We start from the raw sequence: 13,194 nt of genomic DNA, 5'->3' as shown, positions 1-13,194 counted from the left end.
TTTTTATTTTAGTTTATAAAAATATAAGTTTTATTTAAATATCTTTTATTTATATAAAAACAGAAAACAGAAAATAAAAAAAAATAAAGAAAAACGCGTCGAATTTAAATAACCTGTCAGTTGAAAACTGGAACCCCGCGACTCGCGGGGTTTGATGCTTTGAATACCGCAACTCGCGGAGGGTACCTGACACGAGACAGAACCCTAATTCTGCATTAATTACGGGTAATTAATTATTATTATTATTATTTAACCCTAATTATTATTATTATAATTAGTTTTATTTTAAGTTTTACTATTATTTAATTTGTTTTATTTAGTAAATTAGTTTAATTAAATTATAAAATTAATAGTTTTATAAAATAAATAATATAAAAATAATATTTTTATAAAAATTGTAATTTTTACAACTTTTTGTATATTTTTATATTTTGTCCCTTTTTAATCGTTTTAGCGTAATATTTGTATTTTTCGCTCATATTTAGTTTTAAACTTAGTTTTTGCAATAGTTATTTTTACTTCTAGATTTTTAGGCTATGCCGTAGAATTCCTTAAGTGCTTTTTCTTTAGACTAAGATTTAGGTGCTTTAGAATTTTGCGATGCCTTTTTAAGTTTTAGTTTCTTTTTAAGTTATTTTCATTTGGGATTTAGTTTTCCTGTAAGCTTTAATATTTTTAGACACCTTTTACCTATGTATCAATTATCATTCCAATTAGTAATTTCAATTTGCGATTATAGTTTTAAGTTAGTTGTAGTAATAAGGTTAGGTTAGTCAAGTATTTTTAAGTTTTTATAAGTTTCTTTAATTTTTTTTCGTCACCTTTTATTTTTCAACCATTTTTCTTTTTTGATCTTTTTCGACGAACTCTTTTTCTTTCTTATTTCTCGCTATTCTAGTTTTAGGACATAGATTTTTATTCTACTTCTTATCTAAATTTCTTAAAATTACGAAAATTTGTTTTAAGTAGTTAAATTAATAGACATCAAAATTTTCTGGTTCGTAGTAATAGTTGGATTTGTACATGGACCGGGTTATTGGAGCCAAACAGTCCTCAATTATATTGAGACCAAACGAATCCTGCCCCTCTGCTGCATCTTTTGGCTATTCGAAACGTGGGCAAAATCAGAAAAGTCTATTGATTGGATAACTTATTATAATTTTTCTTTCCTTTTAAAAACTAATAGGATATTCAGTGAATGCACCGAGCAAGACGTTCACCACCTTTTGTACGTTCACCACCTGTAACTAGATCAAGACATTTAGCAAATATAACCGCCGTTGATTTTTCTTTAGAATCGTCATCCAGTCGACCAAGTACTTCAGTTCAAATTTTCGATAATCCATTTTTTGAACCCGACCTCACAATTGAGAATCCGGAGAATATTCAGGAACGATTCGTAGATCCTGAACCACTAAACTTTCCTCCGGAACCACCAATCATTCAAACAGAGATTGTTGAGGAACGAACCATTAAATCAGAATCATCTAGTGATACCGATTCAACAAATTCAATTATGGAGAATCTGGAACCTTTAAGTATGGAAGACCGAATGAGAGCTAAACGCACTGGCCAAGGTCACGCAATTACTCATCCAGACATTAATGCGCCAGATTATGAAATCAAAGGACAAATTCTACACATGGTGACTAATCAATGCCAATTTACTGGTGCGCCGAAGGAAGATCCAAATTAACATTTACGAACCTTTAATAGGATCTGCACACTATTTAAAATCCGAGAAGTGGAGGATGAACAGATATATCTCATGTTATTTCCCTGGACTTTAAAGGGAGAAGCCAAAGATTGGTTGCAATCGTTACCTGAAGGGGCGATCGATACATGGGACGTTTTAGTTGAAAATTTTCTTAAACAATTCTTTCCGGCATCTAAAGCCGTAAGACTTCAAGGAGAAATTGTTACGTTCACACAGAAACCGAATGAAACTCTATATGAGGTGTGGACAAGATTTGGAAAGTTATTAAGAGGATGTCCGCAACATGGTTTAGACACCTGTCAAATAGTACAAATATTCTACCAAGGATGTGACATCACTACAAGAAAAGACATAGATATAGCAGCCGGTGGTTCCATTATGAAGAAAACTGAAACTGATGCTTATAAAATTATTGATAACACTGCTTCCCACTCACATGAGTGGCACCAAGAAAAAGATATCGTTAGATCATCTAAAGCAGCTAGAGCCGATTCTAGCCATGACTTAGATTCCATTTCCGCAAAGATAGATGCTGTGGAGAGACGAATGGAAAAGATGACTAAAGATATCCACTCAATACGAATTAGTTGTGAGCAGTGTGGAGGACCACATTTGACAAAAGATTGTCTAAGTATTGAATTAACAATGGAACAAAGAGAGAATGTTTCATATCTAAACCAAAGGCCTGGAAATAATTATCAGAATAATTATCAACCGCCAAGACCGATCTACAATCAAAACCAGAATTATAACCGAAATATTCCATACAACAACCAATAAGGTCCTAGCAATCAACAAGTATCCAATAATACTTACAATCAGCAAAAACCTAATTTTCAAAACAAACCACCACAACAAACCGATGATAAAAAGCCAAATTTAGAAGATATGATGACGAAGCTAGTTGAAACTCAAACGCAGTTTTTCACATCTCAGAAACAAACAAATGAACAAAATGCTCAAGCATTTAGAAATCAACAAGCTTCTATTCAAAATCTGGAACAAGAAGTGAGTAACCTAGCAAGGTTAATAGGTGAAAGAAAACCAGGAAGTCTACCTAGTGATACAAACGCTAACCCCCGGAATGAAACAGCTAAAGCTATTACCACAAGAAGTGGTACAACGCTTAAACCACCGGAAATACCTGTAACTTCTGATGAAACTATTCCTACTTCATAAGAACCACAACCTGATCAAGATAAGAAAAAAAAACCGGTAGTTGAAAAGGTTAATGAAGATAACACAGTTAAGGATAAACCTTATGTTAAACCATACCAACCACCACTTCCTTACCCGAGTAAAATGAAGAAAGAGAAACTTGAAGCCGAGCAATCCAAATTCTTGGATATGTTTAAACAGATAAATGTAAATCTTCCTTTCATTGATGTGATTTCAGGAATGCCTAGATATGCTAAATTCTTGAAAGATCTAATCTCAAATAGAAAGAAAATGGAAGAACTCTCGGCTGTTACTATGAATGCTAATTGTTCAGCAGTGCTGTTGAATAAGATACCAGAAAAATTATCTGATCCAGGAAGTTTCACAATTCCATGTTTTCTGGGTAGTCTTAGTTCAATAGAAGCATTGGCAGACTTAGGTGCTAGTATAAATCTAATGCCATATTCACTATACACTAAACTAGACCTTGGAGAATTGAAACCAACCAGAATAAGCATACAACTAGCCGACAGATCAATAAAATATCCTAGAGGGATAATGGAGAACATGCTAGTTAAAGTTGGTACTTTAGTATTTCCAGTAGATTTTGTTGTTTTGGACATGGAAGAAGATTCTCAAGTTCCTCTCATATTAGGAAGACCATTCTTAAACACGGCTAAAGCAATGATAGACGTGTTCGGTAAGAAATTGACCCTAAGTATAGAGGATGAGAGTGTTACCTTTTCAGTTGATAGAGCAATGCAACAACCACAATCTGCAGATGATACATGTTATTATATTCAAACTATAGATGCACATGCAGAATTATTAGAAGAATTTTCAGAATTACAAGGAACAGGAGAATGTTCTTTAGGAGAAGGTAATGAACCAATTGATGAAGCTGAAATGTTAGCTACACTTATAGCTAATGGATATGAACCAACAACAGAAGAAATTCAAATGCTAAAAGAAGAAGACAGATATCGATATAAATCATCGATAGAAGAACCTCCGAAATTAGAGTTAAAGCCACTTCCAAACCATTTGGAATACGCTTATTTACATGGTGAATCTGAATTACCTGTAATAATATCGTCTTCTCTTACTAAAAATGAGAAATCACAACTCATTTCTGTGTTGAAAGCCCATAAACCAGCCATTGCATGGAAGATTCATGATATTAAAGGAATAAGTCCTTCGTATTGCACACATAAAATCCTTATGGAAGAAGGTCATAAAACGTATGTGCAACGCCAACGAAGACTAAATCCTAATATGCAAGATGTAGTTAAGAAAGAGATTATTAAACTGCTAGATGCAGGTTTAATTTATCCAATCTCTGATAGTCCATGGGTAAGCCCAGTTCAATGCGTGCCTAAGAAGGGTGGCATGACTGTCATTACAAATGAGAAAAATGAGCTTATTCCTACTAGGACTGTAACAGGATGGCGTGTGTGTATTGATTATAGAAAATTAAATGACGCCACCAGAAAAGATCACTTTCCCTTACCTTTCATAGATCAAATGTTGGAAAGATTAGCCGGAAATAGTTACTATTGTTTTCTAGATGGATTTTCCGGATATTTTCAAATTCCAATAGCACCCGAAGATCAAGAGAAAACCACATTCACGTGCCCTTATGGTACTTTTGCTTACAAACGCATGCCATTTGGACTTTGCAACGCCCCTGCAACCTTTCAAAGGTGTATGATGGCGATTTTTCACGACATGATAGAAGAATGCATGGAAGTTTTCATGGATGACTTTTCAGTCTTCGGTGATACATTTGAATCATGTCTAGTTAATCTTGAACGAATGCTCATTAGATGCGAACAATCAAATCTAGTTCTTAATTGGGAGAAATGCCATTTCATGGTTAAAGAAGGCATCGTTCTTGGACATAAAATTTCAAAAGAAGGAATTGAAGTGGATAGAGCTAAAGTAGATGTAATTGCTAAAATTCCACATCCCACCAATGTTAGAGGAGTTAGGAGTTTTCTAGGGCATGCCAGTTTTTACCGACGTTTCATAAAAGATTTTCAAAAATTGCCACTCCTATGAATAAACTCCTAGAAAAGGATGCTCCATTCATCTTTTCAGATGAGTGTATCAAATCTTTTAATATTCTTAAAGAAAAACTCACTAATGCGCCGATCATGATCACGCCAAATTGGAATCTACCATTTGAACTAATGTGCGATGCAAGTGATTTTGCAATGGGAGCCGTTTTAGGACAAAGGATTGAAAAACGATTTCAACCTATATATTATGCTAGTAAGACGTTACAAGGAGCACAAACGAACTATACAACTACTGAAAAAGAACTCCTTGCTATTGTCTTTGCTTTTGACAAATTTCGATCATATCTCGTTCTAGCAAAAACGGTGGTCTATACCGACCATTCTGCTCTTAGATACCTATTTTCAAAACAAGATGCTAAACCAAGATTAATCCTTTAGATCTTACTCTTACAAGAGTTTGATATTGAAATCCGAGATAAAAGAGGAGCAGAAAATCTCGCCGCTGATCATCTTTCTCGTCTTGAAAATCCTGAATTAGAAGTTCTAAATGAATCGGCCATACAAGACAACTTTCCTGACGAATATCTGTTGAAGATAGATTATAATGAAATTCCATGGTTTGCAGACTATGCAAACTACTTAGTTTGTGGATTCCTTGAAAAAGGATTATCGTACCAAAGACGAAAGAAATTCTTCAGTGATATAAAACACTATTTTTGGGAAGATCCACATCTGTTTAAAAGTTGTCCAGATGGAATAATACGCCGATGTGTATTTGGAGATGAAGCTAGTAAAATTTTAAACCATTGTCACACAGGACCAACGGGAGGGCATTATGGGCCTCAACTAACAGCAAGAAAAGTTTATGATGCTGGATTCTATTGGCCTACAATTTACAAAGACGCACACCTTCTTTGCAAATCCTGTGATGCTTGTCAAAGGGCCGGAAAAATAAGTCAACGTGATGTAATGCCACAAAATGTCATCCAAGTATGTGAAGTATTTGACATTTGGGGTATTGACTTTATGGGTCCATTTCCAAAATCTCATAATAATCTATATATACTCGTAGCCATTGATTATGTATCTAAATGGGCGGAAGCACAAGCTCTCCCAACTAACGATGCACGAGTTGTAGTCAACTTTTTAAAACGTCTTTTTGCAAGGTTTGGAACACCGAAAGCTTTAATAAGTGATCGGGGTACTCATTTCTGTAATAATCAACTTGAGAAAGTTCTTAAAAGATATGGAGTAACTCATAAAATCTCCACCGCATATCATCCACAAACAAGTGGACAAGTTGAAAATACCAACCGAGCTTTAAAACGTATTCTAGAGAAAACCGTAGGATCAAATCTGAAGGAATGGTCCATTAAATTGGAGGATGCACTTTGGGCTTTTAGAACAGCCTACAAAACTCCAATGGAACCACACCTTTTAGACTTGTTTATGGAAAAACATGTCATCTTCCAGTAGAAATTGAACACAAAGCATTTTGGGCTTTAAAGACATGTAATCTTAATTTACATGAAGCTGGACGTTTACGATTAAGTCAACTAAACGAATTAGAAGAATTAAGGCATGAAGCATACGAAAATTCGTTAATCTATAAAGAAAGAACGAAGAAATGGCATGATAAAAGAATCAGAAGTTCAAAAGAATTTAAAGAAGGAGACAGAGTTCTTCTTTTCAATTCACGATTCAAGCTATTTCCTGGAAAATTGAAATCAAGATGGTCTGGGCCATTCATAGTCAAAAGAGTTTTCCCATACGGAACGATAGAATTGATAAATTCAAATGGGATTGAATTTAAAGTTAATGGTCACAGAGTTAAACATTACATACATGGTCCGATGGAAGTTGACAATGAAGTTAATCATAATTTCACCACCCAAGAAAACCTTCAAAATGAAAACATAAATATGTTATCAACAACATATGAAAAATCAAAACTGGAATATATGGAGGATTCAAATTTGAGTGATGAAGAAGAATTCCTATACAAACCTCCCATTCCAAGAAACGAAGAAAAATGTGAACAAGAAATTCAAATAGAAATGAAAGAACCAAGGAAAGAACACCCGAAAAAGGTTTGCAAACCAACTCGACTTACTAAAGCAGGAGACCCGGGTGAATTTATCATTTCTTGCTTACTTAATGATGGTGCTGTATATAATGGACTCGCAGATTTAGGAGCAAGTGCAAATATTATGCCTCTTTCCTTATACAAAAGAATAGGCATGGGTAAATTAAAACCAACCAAAATAGGTGTTCAATCATTTGACCAAACCATTAAACACCCGGTTGGAATAGCAAATAATTTACTTGTTAACGTGGGAAGTTTGACCTTTGTTACAAACTTCATAGTGATTAATATGGAGGAAAACCTTGATATTCCTCTAATTCTAGGTCGCCCATTTTTAGCAACCACCGAGGCATTCATTGATGTAAGAGAAGGTAGAATAACACTTAGGAATGGTGATACATTGATCACCTTTGTGAACCGAAAGTTTAGATCTCCACAAACCAAAACTGTTAGACCAATAAAAATGCATAAGTGTGGGGAAGATGAAGAAACACTTAATGATGATCCAATCACAAAGAATGCCGTTGATGATACGAAATTAGATGAATCCATTTTTAACAGTTCAACGAAGAAACTTTATAAACGGATTCACGATGCTAAGATTAAAGGAAACTTTAAGTTATATAACCGATAAATATCCAATTTATCGTCAAAAGAAAAGGCAATGTTAGTTGAATTTGTGAAAGTTACGGAGGAAATCAACAAATGGATTGAAGTAAAAGTCAAAGATATACAAGTTGTTGATGATTCAATTGAAAATAATGTTAATCACAATTTCGATACCACAGCCAACTAAGTGTGGGGAGAATCAAAGGGGTTTATGTATTTCTGTTAGAGTTAGATTGTCTGTTTTCGTGTAGTTCTCGAAAATGGAACCCGAATGGTCTTTCCCTAGCAGACCCTAAAGAACTAGTCTTCTTCCCCCATTCTGAATTTTTATTTTTTTTAGGTTTTTACGAAATGAAGACTGCCTGTGAACTAAACCATGGTCAAATGCTACACGCTTTGATCACTAAACGAAATAATGACATACTACCGAGTGAATTAGTATCAGTAATCAGAGAAAGAATGGACGAAGTTAGAAAAGAATCCAGATGCGAAGATAATAAGTTACAATTTGGTAAAGGAAAATCAAAATCCGCAGCGAAAAGAAGAGCACGACACCTAGAAAGATGTCACAAATGCGGAAAATGGTCACATGGAGGTAAATGTTCAAATAATCAAACCTATTCAAATACCGAATTTGTTACTTTATGCAGAGACGGACCGTTCATATGTTTAGAAGAAAAGACACTGAATGCTCGAGGTTACGCCTATGTAGCTATGGAAAACCAATTAAATCGACTATCTTATGAATGGGATAGATCATATAACTAAGAAATCTATTTCACAGGTATGTTTGTACAGTTTTTATTTTATTTATTTTAATTTTTAAACCTTTTGATGATAAACGCTAATTTGTTCGCTATAAAGTATTAAATTGGTATTAAATAAAATTAGGTTTGGCGACCGAAATTATTGATATCATTCAAAAATTTATTACATCACTGCGAAATTTAACGTTTATTCTTAAGGTATAAATATCTTTAAACAATCAACCCAAAATATTTCAAAAATTCGTCATGAGTTAAATTAGGTCTTGGAACCGAAATTACTTTACCGAAAAGAGGGGCGCATATTTTTGATAATATTTGATTGATTAAAGTGGGATAAAAAGCCAAAAAGATTTTTAATTTTATTTTTACCATGTTTTTAAAATTAATATTTAAATCTTAAATTAATATTGTAAACTTTGTAAAAACAATATATTTAAAATTGTAAATATTTGAAAAATTAATATAAGTTTGGTATGAATTTATAAATTTTTAAATTAAGTTTGGTGTGAATTTTTAATTTTTAAAATATGAAATTTTAATTTTATGCATTTCAAATTTTAAGTTTGGTGTGAATTTTTAATATTAATTTTGAATTTTATATTTAAGTTGTGTGAATTTAAAAACAAAAATTTACTTTATCTCATTAAGTTAAAAATATGATTTTTAAAATTCGTCGTAAGTTGAAGACTAGGTCTTTGAACCGAAATTGCTTTACCCGAGGGAGGGACGAGAACTTTTATTATCATTATTTTCAATCTTATTGAATTAAAGTATGCCAAAAACATTAAAAAAATCCAAAAATCTTAGCTTTTAAAACAATCGCTACAAAAAGACAAATTTTAAAATTTTGTCGAAGGACGGACTAGGACATCGATCTGAAACGACCTCGTCCTAAATAACAAGGGAAACAAAATTTTAAAATTAATTACTTAATTGTTTTATAAGTTAAAGATTATAAAAAAAAAAATTAGCAAACTCCGCGACTCGCGGAGTTTGAAGGGTAATTCACCGCGAGTCGCGGAGGGACGAAAAATCAGAAAAAAATAAAATCGAGCAGAACAGCTCAGAACACACACAAAACTAAAAAAAAATACTGCGAAAACTGTCGAAAAAACCACCAAAAACACCCCCAAAATCACAATTTTTAACCGTTAATCACCAAATCTTTTACTAAAATCATGTTAAGAAGGATGCTATCAAGGAATTACTCAAGAAAAACGGTAAATTTCTACACCTAAACACCATTTAATCCGAAATTAGTGTTCTTGAGCAATTTTTTTCCCAATTTGATTTTGATGCTTTTTAGTGTAATTAGGCTTAAATTGTTTATGTATTATGCTTGTATAACCTAGATTGATGTTGTTTAACATGATTAGAAGCCTTAAACTTCAAATTTTGAGTAATCTAGGGTTTGTGTTCTTGAGCAAATTTGGGACTTTTTGATATAAACAGGTTATGGCCGATTTTTGTCATGAATTGTTGCTAAATTAAGTAGTGTAACATGTTTAGGTAGTTAAATGATCCAAACTTTGAGCCTAAACATGATTTTGAGAATTAAAGTGGACTTTTTCAAGTCTAAAAATTCATGAACTTGATTTTTGAAAGATAATGCCATTTGAGACTTGTTTAATTGCTAGTAATGATTATTTTGACATGTTATTTGAGTTGAATGCTTATGAACTTGGCGAACATTTTCGTATATGCTTATTTGAAAAAGTGTAGATTTGATAAAAATGTGAAAATGAGCTTAAGTTTGATATAAATTGATCATGTCATTGTAATTATTTTGATTGATGATTTTGCTGACACTAATGCATATTTGGATGCACAAAAATTGTGTTTGATGTGTTTTGCAGACTGAAAGGGGTGAATCTTCATCCCAAGCCCGCAATGCTCCTGCTGAGAATGCGGAACAACAGGAGGTGGATAACTACTACAAGTAGGATATACCTCATCCAGTCATGACCTTTTCTGATATGCACTTGGAAGAGTTGCACCCGAACCTGAGATTTGACAGACTTTGGATAGATTATCCAAAATATCAAAGGAGTTTGCATACTCTTCATTCTAAGGTTGTTGAGGTACCAAGGGTCATAGAATGGGGACCCTTAGAAGCTGTAGAATTGGCCGGGCCAATTAGGGAATTACTTGTACAGAGGTATGGTAATTCTACTTTTAATGACTGGGTACGTTTATTCACCATGCGTAGACCTGTATATAAAGTATGGTGTGAAGAATTGTTATGTAGTATAGAGTTGAATGATCGGGTAGCTAGTTTAACCGATCGTTCTTTTATTAGATTTTTGTTAGGCGGTTCGATGCGCCACATGTCTTTACTAGACATGGCTCAGGCTTTACGTATATATACGCCTGAGGAGTTAGCATCTGCCGATTGTAGAGGATTGATACTAAATGGTAGAAAGATAGATGAAAATTTTGATACACACGGTGTGTGGAGTCAAATGACAAGCCATCACCGTTTCAAAGGGGGAAATTACTCTTATTTGGACATAGATACAGCTGAATTAAGAGTAATTCATAGGTTTTTAGCTAATTCGATTACACAAAGAGGTAAGAACAAGGAAAAGGTAAATGAACAGGATTTGTTTTACCATATGTGTATTCGAGACCCACAAAGCGCTGTAAGTATACCATATTGTGTGGGTTATTATTTATCAGCTATGGTTAGGGGGATGAGACCGCATAGCATAATAGGAGGTGGTATTTTTATTACCGAAACCCATCTTCCCTCCCTGGTCTATAGAGATGCAGCCACCGTATCCTACGTATAACCCTGCTGAAGCATTCTATAGCACCTATAGTTATGCCTGGAACCCCTATTGGTATCAATATCATCCCTAGTTTACTTATTATATTTTTTATTTTTATTTTGTAATTTGTAATGATTGATACGTTTAATACTTTTGTTAATATTGTAATAGTTTTTATAATTGTCTAACTTTTATTCTTAGATTTTAATAATTTTTGAATGTAGGGTAATATACCAAACTTCAAAAATATGTATATATGTTTGCAGTTTATCTTATGTACACAACAGGGTAAAACAACGCATTTTCAAAGACTGGCATTAAGTTCAGCAAAAGCAACTAATTTTGACGACAAGATGCAAAATATATGTGAAATAACAACAAGACGGAATGAACAAATGATGTGCACCATTTATCATTCAGCAAACAAACGCCAATATATTTGGAAACTTTGGTAAAAATTTAATCATTTTCACACAAATCACCCTCAATAATTTAAATTGTTACTGATTTCTTGCAAATGAGGGCAATGCAAGATCTTAAGTGTGGGAAGGGGTTAAATTCTTTCAGATTTTAAAATTTTTATCTTAAACACTTGGTTACCATTAAAAATACTAGTAAAGCAGTAGTTGTATTAGAATCTAGTGCTCTCTGATAATAAAGAACAGCCCTAGTCTTATATACTGACTACCCAATTCTAGTAAAATTTTTCAAAATTTTCAATTAAATGAACTCAAAATCATGTTTATACATATTTATGAACGATAAAACTAGGTTTTAACACCGAAATTATTGTAACCTCGGAAAGGACATAAATTGAGAAACAAACCAAAATGTTAAAATTCATTTAAAATGGAATAGAGGACGATAAAAAGGAAAATAAAAGCCAAGTGTGGGAAAATTCTCCAAGTTATTCAAAACATATATCACATATTTCTGTAACAAATAACTGAAAATACTTTTGCTTTGGACTAAACTAAACTGTTTTACCCGATGAAAGAAAAGAAAAGATGGATCTACACGATGAATCAATTCCATCATTAAAAGGAAGTAAAGTCTTCCGAAAAAGACACGCACTTCTTGATTTAGGTCATGAAGTTGTCGTCCAGACCAGCTGTAGGTTGACGAAAAATCGAGAAAAGTCATCACTAAAATCAGCAGAAAATCCACGAACCTCAGCATTAAACAGGGTCGCCAAGTGGTCAGATTTATCCTAACCATGAGAAGGATTTATCTCATAAAATGGGGGGGCACCATGCAAATTAGCTGGATAATACTAATGAATCAGATCCCCAGAAAGGATAATCTCCTTAAAGATTAAAAATCAGCTTTTAAGCCTAATATTACTCAATCCTAGAGATTGACCTTAAAGATTGAGAATTCAAACTCATGGAATTCAATGATATCTAAACTCGAGCTTGAACGAGAAAATATTTTGATCAAAATTACAAACCGATTTGTTTTCTGAAAACCCTATTTTCAAAGCGTTCATTACCATTGAACGTAAAATCCTAGGAATTCACCTGGAATTCATTAGGTCACCTGAACTAAATCGGGTGTCAACCGTAAGAACGGTGGTTGCATAGCATGGTCAAAGACAGGACCTTGTGCCAGATCGAAAAATCATAAGGGTGAGCTTTACTATTGCTCCTACCAAGGATAGTAATTGCGTCTAACACGTTATAGACCATAATTAAAAGCATGTCAGGGGACATTGCCTTAACAGTTGCTTGTTCAACGCTTTCCTTTACAACCGGACGGTAGTTTACCGAAAGGTAATATACGGGACAAGTGAACTGAACGTGTTGCTTTCCAAATACAAGGTTAGCAAGTGGGTGACATAAAACCATAAGTTTTGAGCTAAAATTTTCAAATCTGAAACCCACCAAACCCACAAAAATATTTTGCAACACCGGTAAAGGGTTATCCCGGAAAACTTATCTAGGGTAAAAACTAGATTTAATTTTCAAAAGATCAAATGTTTTCATAAAGATCTAATTTCCTTAATGGATCTAAATTTTTATAGTCATGTGGGACTGTAAACCATATCGTTACTACCATTGTTCAT

The sequence above is a fragment of the Rutidosis leptorrhynchoides genome, chromosome 9 (genome assembly GCF_046630445.1).
Source record: "Rutidosis leptorrhynchoides isolate AG116_Rl617_1_P2 chromosome 9, CSIRO_AGI_Rlap_v1, whole genome shotgun sequence".
NCBI classification, from domain to species: domain Eukaryota; kingdom Viridiplantae; phylum Streptophyta; class Magnoliopsida; order Asterales; family Asteraceae; genus Rutidosis; species Rutidosis leptorrhynchoides.
This window is presented reverse-complemented; position numbering follows the sequence as displayed.